The sequence below is a fragment of the Giraffa tippelskirchi genome, chromosome 7 (genome assembly GCF_054371585.1).
Source record: "Giraffa tippelskirchi isolate mGirTip1 chromosome 7, T2T-mGirTip1v1.2.pri, whole genome shotgun sequence".
Classification (NCBI taxonomy): Eukaryota; Metazoa; Chordata; class Mammalia; order Artiodactyla; family Giraffidae; genus Giraffa; species Giraffa tippelskirchi.
Genome location: NC_137281.1, coordinates 48,294,832 through 48,306,280, shown reverse-complemented (window position 1 = coordinate 48,306,280; position 11,449 = coordinate 48,294,832).

Here is an 11,449-nt window from a genome sequence, read left to right as displayed (position 1 = left end):
ACTTGGCGGAGTCCCGCACGAAGTGACGTCACTGGCGCGCACGCCCCGCGCCTGCGCACTGGTCTGGACAGGGCGGGGTGGCCTCGCCGCAGAGGCCTGGTGGGAACGCTGCGCTGCACGCATGCGCGTGCGACTCCGCGCGCCAGGAGGAGGGCGGTGTATGTGGTCCTTGAAGGTTTATTCTCAAGCATGCCGGCACTGAGCGCTAAGTCTGACGGGCGTTTGCCAGGAGCTGGGTGGGGGCTACCAAGTGAACACCCGTAGACTGTCTGAGCCCACTGCCAATTCAAACACACCCATCTCCACTTCTAGTCCCCAAAGGCCCGCTACTCCGGGAAGCCGACTGGGATTGCTCCTCCATGACTCAATTCCTCTCCTCTGAGACTCTACAGATGTTAAATGGCACGGTCTGTTTTCTGCTCCCTCTCTTCTCTCCGCATCATCTTCACACAGACACCTCCTAACGTGCTAAAAAATAAATAAATAGAATAATAAATAATTCTAATAACAACAAAAGCTGGTTCTCAAGACGCTAGATTTCCTTCCCCGTGAGGATTGAGTCACTCTGCTTTGTTCAGTCCTTTGTAGGCCCCCTAGAATCTCCCTTGCTTATGGTTACTGTGAGAACCAGTGGTCACTTTGAGGGAGGATGGTGATTCTAAGCCTGATGTATTTCCTGGAGCTCAGAATACCCAACCCACAGTCTGCAGACTTGATGAAAAACAGCCTCCTCACCTCTTTCTCTCCCTGCCCTGTCCAACAATCAAGGCCCTGTCTGCACCTCCCAGGGAGCAGTCTGCTTTTTCTGGGCTCTGATAATGAATCCTTTTACCCCACAGGGTTAATTACAGGCTTGTAAGTTGGTGGTATAAAAAACTAAAATGTCATAGACATTGAGTCATGTGTTCAGAAGTCATGCCTTCACTCATACACTCTTGACTGTGTATATATATAGTCATGAAATTATATAAATGTATGTTTCCACAAAGACTATTTATATAGAAGTTTGTATTTTAACTTTTTAAGTTGTCTCTAATTTCCAAGACACTAACCCTAATCTCAAAGAGGCAGCAAAGTAATGAGTTAAGAGATCCCAATTCCCTCACTTGTAGCTGAAAATTTGGGGTTACTTAAAATCCCTAGAGCTAAGTTTCCTCACCTGTAAAATGGTGATACTAACAGTACCTACCCCAAAAGAGAATTAAATGAGATGTCACAGGCAGAACATCTTGGCACACAGTGGGCATGCATTATATTTTCTCTTTATCTATTACGGAAAAAATTCTTGGAAAAGTCATACATTCATTCAATAAACACTTCCTGTCCACCTGCTCCAAGGTACCCTGCAAGGCACTAGGGCTGCAGATAGAAACAAGACAGAGTTGCCACTGCCTGGGGAGTTAGGACTTGTGTTGCAGACATGAGGCTGCTAAACAAAAGTCAGCTCATCATCTGCCTGGGCCCAGGGAAGACTGAACTTCCTGTCCCGGGGTGTGTTGGGGCCACGTAATCAGCTCAGTGAGTTGCGAATGGAAGAGACGTGTCACTTGCATACTTAATTCCCAGGGCAGAATCTCCCTCTCTTGCCCCTGCCGAGGTGACAGGAGAGGCAGCTTTTGAAAACCCAGGTTCCTGAGTGACACCCAGCTGTTGGCTCAAGACTATGAAGTCAGTGAGACTTGGGTTATCACTGCAGCATATACTAGCCTCAATTGACTGATACACTGTGTAAGCAAACCAACTATACAGCAACAAGGAAAAGGCCAACTATAAAGGACTGGCATCCATTTAGCTCTCTTTAAGAAGAAACCATTGAAACATGTATATTATCATATGTGAAACAGAACACCATTCCAGGTTCGATGCATGAGACAAATGCTCAGGGCTGGGGCAATGGGATGACCCAGAGGGTATGGGATGGGGAGGGAGGTGGGAGGGGGGTTCAGGATGGGGAACACATGTAAACCCATGGCTGATTCATGTCAATGTATGGCAAAAACCACTACAATATTGTAAAGTAATTAGCCCCCAACTTAAATAAATAAAAAAAGAAAAAAAGAAAAAAGCCTGGTGCTTGGAAAGATTGAAGGCAGGAGAAGGAGATGATAGAGGACAAGATGGTTGGATGGCATCACAGACTCAATGGACATGACTTTGAGAAAACTGGGAGATAGTGAAGGACAGGGAAGCCCGGCATACTGCAGTCCATGTGGTCACAAAGAGTCAGACACAACTGAGTGACTGAACAAGAAGAAGAAGAAGAACATACGTATATCTTTAGTACTCTGTTTTGGAAATATCTACAGTTCAGTTCAGTTCAATCGCTCAGTCATGTCCAACTCTTTGCGACTCCATGAACCGTAGCACGCCAGGCCTCCCTGTCCATCACCAACTCCCAGAGTCCACCCAAACCCAGGTCCATTGAGTCGGTGATGCTATCCAGCCATCTCATCCTCTGTCGTCCCCTTCTCCTCCTGCCCATCAATCCTTCCCAGCATTAGGGTCTTTTGCAATGAGTCAACTCTTCCATCAGGTGGCCAAAGTATTGGAGTTTCAGCTTCAACATCAGTCCTTCCAATGAACACCCAGGACTGATCTCCTTTAGGATGGACTGGTTGGATCTCCTTGTAGTCTCAGGGACTCTCAAGAATTTTCTCCAACAACACAGTTCAAAAGCATCAATTCTTCGGCGCTCAGCTTTCTCTATAGCCCAACCCTCACATCCATACATGACTACTGGAAAACCCATAGCTTTGACGAGATGGACCTTTGTTGGCAAAGTAATGTCTCTGCTTTTTAATATGCTGTCTGGGTTGGTCATAACTTTCCTTCCAAGGAGTAAGCATCTTTTAATTTCATGGCTGCAATCACCATCTGCAGTGATTTTGGAGCCCAGAAAAATCAAGTCAGCCACTGTTTCCACTGTTTCGCCATCTAACATGAAGTGATGGGACCAGATGCCATGATCTTAGTTTTCTGAATGTTGAGCTTTAAGCCAACCTTTTCACTCTCCTGTTTCACTTTCATCAAGAGGCTCTTTAGTTCTTCTTCACTTTCTGCCATGAAGGTGGTGTCATCTGCATATCTGAGGTTATTGATATTTCTCCCGGTAATCTTGATTCCAGCGTGTGCTTCCTCCAGCCCAGCGTTTCTCATGATGTACTCTGCATAGAAGTTAAGTAAGCAGGGTGACAATATACAGCCTTGACGTACTCCTTTTCCTATTTGGAACCAGTCTGTTGTTCCATGTCCAGTTCTAACTGTTGCTTCCTGACCTGCATACAGGTTTCTCAAGAGGCAAGTCAGGTGGTCTGGTATTCCCATCTCTTTCAGAATTTTCCACAGTTTATTGGGATCCACACAGTCAAAGGCTTTGGCATAGTCAATAAAGCAGAAATAGATGTTTCTCTGGAACTCTCTTGCTTTTTCAATGATCCAGCAGATGTTGGCAATTTGATCTCTGGTTCCTCTGCCTTTTCTAAAACCAGCTTGAACATCTGGAAGTTCACGGTTCATGTATTGCTGAAGTCTGGCTTGGAGAATTTTGAGCTTTACTTTACTAGTGTGTGAGATGAGTGCAATTGTGTGGTAGTTTGAGCATTCTTTGGCATTGCTTTTCTTTGGGATTGGAATGAAAACTGACCTTGTCCAGTCCTGTGGCCACTGCTGAGTTTTCCAAATTTGCTGGCATATTGAGTGCAGCACTTCCACAGCATCATCTTTCAGGATTTGAAATAGCTCAACTGGAATTCCATCACCTCCACTAGCTTTGTTCGTAGTGATACTTAATAAGGCCCACTTGACTTCACATTCCAGGATGTCTGGCTCTAGGTGAGTGATCACACCATCATGATTATCTGGGTCATGAAGATCTTTTTTGTACAGTTCTTCTGTGTATTCTTGCCACCTCTTCTTAATATTTTCTGCTTCTGTTAGGTCCCTACCATTTCTGTCCTTTATTGAGTCCATCTTTGCATGAAATGTTCCCTTGGTATCTCTAATTTTCTTGAAGAGATCGCTAGTCTTTTCCATTCTATTGTTTTCCTCTATTTCTTTGCATTGATCACTGAGGAAGGCTTTCTTAACTCTCCTTGCTATTCTTTGGAACTCTGCATTCAAATGGGTATATCTTTCCTTTTCTCCTTTGCTTTTCACTTCCCTTCATTTCACAGCTATTTGTAAGGCCTCCTCAGAGAGCCATTTTGCTTTTTTTGCATTTCTTTTTCTTGGGGATGGTCTTGATTCTTGTCTCCTGTACAATGTCACGAACCTCCGTCCATAGTTCATCAGGCACTCTGTCTATCAGATCTAGTTTGTTAAATCTATTTCTCACTTCCACGGTATAGTCATAAGGGATTTGATTTAGGTCATACCTGAATGATCTAGTGGTTTTCTCCACTTTCTTCAATTTAAGTCTGAATTTGGCAATAAAGTTCATAATCTGAGCCACAGTCAGCTCCCAGTCTTGTTTTTGCTGACTGTACAGAGCTTCTCCATCTTTGGCTGCAAAGAATATGATCAATCTGATTTCAGTGTCAACCATCTGGTGATGTCCATGTGTAGAGTCTTCTCTTGTGTTTTTGGAAGAGTGTGTTTGCTATGACCAGTGTGTTCTCTTGGGAGAACTCTATTAGCCTTTGCCCTGCTTCATTCTGTACTCCAAGGCCAAATTTGCCTGTTACTGTAGGTGTTTCTGGACTTCCTACTTTTGCATTCCAGTCCCCTATAATGAAAAGGACATCTTTTTTGGGTGTTAGTTCTAGAAAGTCTTGTAGGTCTTCATAGAACTGTTCAACTTCAGCTTCTTCAGTGTTATGTCAAGGCTGTATATTGTCACCCTGCTCATTTAACTTATACGCAGAGTACATCATGAGAAACGCTGGGCTGGAAGAAACACAAGCTGGAATCAAGATTGCCGGGAGAATTATCAATAACCTCAGATATGCAGATGACACACACCACCCTTATGGCAGAAAGTGAAGAAGAACTAAAGAGCCTCTTGATGAAAGTGAAAGAGGAGAGTGAAAAAGTTGGCTTAAAGCTCAACATTCAGAGAACTAAGATCATGGCATCTGGTCCCATCACTTCATGGGAAATAGATGGGGAAACAGTGGAAACAGTGGCTGACTTGATTTTTCTGGGCTCCAAAATCACTGCAGATGGTGATTGCAGCCATGAAATTAAAAGACGCTTACTCCTGGAAAGGAAAGTTATGACCAACCTAGACGGCATATTTAAAAGCAGAGACATTACTTTGCCAACAAAGGTCCATCTAGTCAAGGCTATGGCTTTTCCAGTAGTCATGTATGGATGTGAGAGTTGGGCTATAAAGAAAGCTGTGTCGAAGAATTGATGCTTTTGAACTGTGGTGTTGGAGAAGACTCTTGAGAATCCCTGAGACTGCAAGGAGATCCAACCAGTCCATCCTAAAGGAGATCAGTCCTGGGTGTTCATTGGAAGGACTGATGTTGAAGCTGAAACTCCAATACTTTGGCCACCTGATGGAAGAGTTGACTCATTGCAAAAGACCCTAATGCTGGGAAGGATTGATGGGCAGGAGGAGAAGGGGACGACAGAGGATGAGATGGCTGGATAGCATCACCGACTCAATGGACCTGGGTTTGGGTGGACTCTGGGAGTTGGTGATGGACAGGGAGGCCTGGCACGCTGCAGTTCATGGGGTCGCAAAGAATTGGACACGACTGAGTGACTGAACTGAACTGAACTGAACTGATATTGAATGGTTTGCCTTGGAAATGAACAGAGATCATTCTGTCATTTTTGAGATTGCATCCAAGTACTGCATTTCGGACTCTTTTGTTGACCATGATGGCTACTCTATTTCTTCTAAGAGATTCCTGCCCACAGTAGTAGATATGATGGTCATCTGAGTTAAATTCACCCATTCCAGTCCATCTTAGTTCACTGGTTCCTAGAATGTTGATGTTCACTCTTGCCATCTCCTGTTTGACCACTTCCAGTTTGCCTTGATTCATGGACCTAACATTCCAGGTTCCTATGCAGTATTGCTCTTTACAGCATCGAACCTTGCTTCTATCACCAGTCCTATCCATAACTGGATGTTGTTTTTGCTTTGACTCCATCCCTTCATTCTTTCTGGAGTTACTTCTCCACTGATCTCCAGTAGCATATTGGGCACCTACCAACCTGGGGAGTTCATCTTTCTGTGTCCTATCTTTTTGCCTTTTCATACTGTTCATGGGGTTCTCAAGGCAAGAATACTGAAGTGGTTTGCCATTCCCTTCTCCAGTGGACCACATTCTGTCAGACGTCTCCACTATGACCCGTCTGTCTTGGGCGGCCCCACATGGCATGGGCTTAGTTTCACTGAGTTAAACAAGGCTGTGGTCCGTGTGATCAGATTGGCTAGTTGTCTGTGATTCTGCTTTCAGTCTGTCTGCCCTCTGATGCCCTCTCTCAGTGCCTACCGTCTTACTTGGGTTTCTCTTACCCTGGACGTGGGGTATCTCTTCACGGCTGCTCCAGCAAAGCGCAGCTGCTGCTCCTTACCTTGGATGTGGGGTAGCTCCTCTACAGTACTCTATTAGATTCCTCCAATTTTGATTGTGCTAATTGGGGCAGTGCTTGAATTATAAAGATAGATAAGCTCCTTAGGGGCTTCCCTGGTGGCTCAGATGCTAAAGAATCTGCCTGCAATGCAGGAGATCCAGATTCGATCCCTGGACCGGGAAGATCCCTTGGAGAATGTAATGGCAACCCACTCCAGTATTCTTGCCTGGAGAATTTCATGAATAGAGGAGCCTGGTGGGTTGCAGTCTATAGGGTTGAAAAGAGTTGGACATGACTATATTTTTGAGGTCAAATCAGTGGATCCTAAAGGTAATCAACCCTGAATATTCATTGGAAGGACTGATGCTGAAGCTGAATCTCCAATACTTTGGCCACCTGATGGAAAGATCCAAGTCATTGGAAAAGACCCTGATGCTAGGAAAGATTGAAGGCAAAAGGAGAAGGGGACGGCAGAGGATGAGACAGTTAGAAAGCCTCACTGACTCAATGGACATGAATTTGAGCAAACTCCGGGAGATAGTGGACGACAGGGAAGCCTGGTGTGCTACAGTCCGTGAGCTGCCAAAGGGTCAGATACACCTAGTGACTGAACAGTAACAGCAAGGCTCCTTAGACAATCAGCTTTAAAAAACGAACAAACAAACAGAACAACCACAAGTTAATGTGATAAAATCCATGGTTGTTCAAGATTGTTTTTCAGAAACTTGGAGAACACAAGGAGAGGAGACACTGGGGGCCAGGTGGGCCCCCACAGTAGTGTTTGCAATATGGAAACCCTAATTTCCTTCCATGGAAAGATGTTTGCTCTGTGTCACATCCCTTTTTAAATTTCCAAAATAACAAAGGTGGTTTTCTCCCATTTGTTTTTAATTTTGAAAAATTTCAAAGTTAGAGAAAATTTGCAAAAGCAATAAACAATGAATACCCACATACCATAGGTTCAGCAATTGGCCTCATTTTACATAAATTTCTCTTTCCTTCTCCTCTCTATACACACCCTCCCTCTTAGTTGAATCTTTTAAAAGTTGCAGAGATGATTAATATCAGCTGTAAATATTTTGACATGCATCTTTTAAAAACAAGACATGCTCTTACTTGATCACATATAATTATCACACTCAAGAATTTTAACCTTGATACAAGACTACTACTGAATATGATGCCAGATTAAAATTTCTCCAGGTATTCTCAAACCTGTCCTTTATTAGTGTTTTTTAAAATTTCCTCCATCTAGGATTAAGTACTGCATTCAGTTGTCAAGTTTCTTTAATCTTTTAGTGAAGAATAGTCTTTACCCTTGATATTTTGTTGTTCATGGTGCTACCTTTTATGAACGGTGGTTTGGAAAAGTTTCTAGCAGTCCCCCACTTTTGCCCTGGAAAACATTTCTAGGTGCTGGATTGCAGTGGATTTTTAAGAAACGGCATTAACTGTGATGAACCCACGGGCTCATGAGATCCCAGGTAGCTTTTGGAAGCCTGAGACTGCTCTCTTTCTGGACCCTTTCCCTAAAACCTCATGAGCCCAGGAGGAAAATGTACTGAAAATAGTGAGAAGAGACACAAAACTCCTTTCACTTGTCCAATCTCTGAGTTCTCTGTTGTGCCTCAAAAGCAGAAGCGGTTGCAGAGATGTTGCAGAGATGTTTAAGTATCTTTTAACTTTGGTTAAGGTTAAGGGTTGTTACTGCCAATGTCAGGCACACACATGCAGCACAAACATTTTTGATGAATTCCCTGAAACTCACGCTGCACATGGGGCAGAAAGACAGCTGTTGCGGGGAGACACGGAGGAGAGCAATTTGTTAACAGCCCTGGAAAAAATATTGCCAGACTTGCAGACACCTAAGAGGAGCAGGTTTTATTTGCTTAAAACCTCAGCAAGTCTCCCTAGAGAGGATTTCTTGCTCCCCAAGCAGTTTCAAACACATTTCTGTTTTCCAACACATCATGTTCTTGACACATTGCAAAACTATGGAAAATGTTTTGTTTTTTCTTGATCCACGCTCGGCGCAGTTTATTTACCTTCTACTTTATTCCTGCCATGCAATGCTAAGGTGCCTCCATAAGGTGTCAGCACCTCCATTGTAACCAAAACAGTTGACTCCCCCCCCACCCCCCCCAACTATTTTAAGGGTAGTTCCCTAGTAGGCCTCAAGGTGGCGCCGACACCACGGGGCCGCCCCAGCTGCCTCCAGGTGCAGGAGCCCGAGGCGCCCAGGCTAGGGCTCCATGCCGGGTGGCGGGGGATTGACTTCGGTATCTTCTGCCGTTATCGTCGCTTATTATTCTAGTGATGCACGGGGCCCTCTGGGGCCCGATTAGGCTTTCAGCTCACTGACAGCAAGGTCAAGAAAGGAAGAAATCAGCAGCCTCCAATCCAAAATACTTTGGCAGGAAAAAGAAAAGATCGGAAACATGGTTTTTGCAAAGTCCAGGTGTGTGGAAGGTGTTGTTTTAATAACCTGAACAAACATCTCTCCCGGAGTCCTACTGAGCGGAGAAGAAACCTAATTCCAGGGGCAAAGGAAAATGTCTCTCTCACCTCTTCTGTCTTGATTATAAGGACTTTTTCCCTCCAACCCCACTTTTTTTTTTTTGCATTGGAGAATAATTTAGGCAGTTCAGCCTAGTTCTTTTCAGATGTCATTGGTTTAAACCTGGACACCCCTGTAAATAGAAACTCAGGCAGAAACTGCCATTTTGGGATTTATTTTCCGTGGTCCTTAGCTATTTTGGTTTTTGCCCTGTGGTGTGATAAGGCTTAAAAAATTTTTTTTAACGCACCTCATAAAAGCAGAGTAAATAATATTCCTGCAGGAAGTCTACAGACTGAGGGGTGTTTCCTGATCAATAGTTTGCATTCCCAGTAAAATTGTGAGAACTTGGGCTTCCTGTCACATAGTCGAGGAGAAAGACACTTTTTTGCTAAAGGGTTTTTTGGGTTTTTTTAATGGATGTGAAAATACTAGAGGTATGAAAAAATAATAAGGTTGTAGTGGAAGCTGGAGGGGTGGGAGTTCAAACCATTCACCTGTGAGCTGAAGAGTGAACAGCCTCATTTTACTTCGTTGCCCCCCTAAAAATCAAATTAGAGAAAGAACCCAGAGCTCCCATAAAAAATGGAGCGAACGTTTCAGAAGCAGAATACTCTAGGTAATAGGAACCTATTTTGTACTAAATACTTTCCCTTTGATTTTTAATTTATCAGGACATAATACCATTCATTGGTAACGAACATAAGTATTTTTCTTTTGTTCCTTTTTTGAAAATGAATGAAGTGTCCCCAGCGCGTTCTATTCACCTCTCCAAAAGCTAAGGCTGACGGTAGATTCTCGAAAACCCCTTTCCTGGGAATCTAATAAACAACTGATGGGGACAGCGAGGAGGGGAAAGGAATCCTGAAATACAGAAGTTTTATCCGAAGTCTTCTTCCCTACCCAACCGGATAGACAACTTCCAGAAGAATTCTGACCAGCCTTTAGCCCGTCACAGAGTGTCCTGCCCCTTCGGGGAAGCGAGCGAAAGCGGACCTGATTATTCGAGGTGTTGAAGAAACAAATATTCAGTGCACAAATAAACAAACTTCCCCGGATTCCTCGAGAGAAGGAGAAAGCTCTGAAGGGCGAGGACCTCCGAGTCGCTCCAGGTTCGTATCCAGAATAATACCGTCTCCCGAGGTGCCTTGAACCATTTGCAATCGCTTACCCCAGCCTTGCACGGAGCCCGGGTGCCCAGATCACCTTATCAAACAGCAGCCAAACAAAAAAGACTATCATACAGAAAATCAACGCGGAGACTCCCAAGGGGGCTTCGCCAGGAGCGGGAGGCGGGGGCTGCGCTCCAGGCTGCGGGTTCCAGCCGGCGGGGCAGCGGTCGCGAGCCCGCGCTACGGACACGCGTCCCCGGCGAAGCCCCCGCCGACTGTAGCTCGGGTTTCTCCTCGCGGGCAGGGGAGCCCGGCTCTGCCGCAGGGCCGGGTGGCTGGTGCATTGTTTCCAGCTTCGGGGAGCGCGGGAGTCAGCTTGTCAAAGGGAATTTATCTCTGGGAAAAGGCAGCGACGCGGCGAGGCTGGGGTTGGTGGGCTGCGAGCGTCTACGCGGGAGGGCAGAGGGGGAGATGAGCAGAATTATTTCCCTCTTTTCCCCAAACCCCACAACACCGCAACCGATGTCGGGGATGCTTTACCGAATCCACGGCGAGTCTAGAGGATTATATTCTGGAGCCATCGCTACGTTCCCCGCTTCGCTTATCTGCTTATCCCCTATAGACGCTCGGGCCTGCCTCCTCATGTGGGGGTGAGGGGCACTCGGTTTCTATAATTCTCCTCTTAAACATTTATAGGTTATTCTTGACGGCCCTGAACCTGGAAACTCCCCGTTGATTATTAATTATTTGCTTAAATAATGACCACATCCAGAGGGGGCCTCTCCATTCCAATTCAGCACATTTACTTGGAATCCATTACACCTGGGCCCCCACAATTAGGAAATCTAATTATTCGCCTCATCACTCATTAATAAGAAAAATAGTCCCAGGTTCTTTGCTACTTATAAGGTCTTTTGGGAGATATTGGACTACATTAATCAATTCGATTTTATATCTCAAACTCACTTTTATCTGCAAAGGAGCGCTAGTGTTTTTTTTTTTGTTCTGGGCACGTGGGATCATTAACCAAAATGTGATAATAAAATAAATTTTAATAAGTTATAACTTTTTAAGAAAAAAAAAATCTTTTCAAGTTAAGACTGGGCTGCAGGGAAGTCTGGTTCTGCGAGGCTGGGTCTTAGAGCCGACGGATTCCGGCGCTCATCGTCCTGATTGGTGCCAAGTCCACACAGCTGCAGCGTTATTGGTCCAAAGTTCCCGGAGGGGGCGTGGCCGGGGGAAAGTAAAA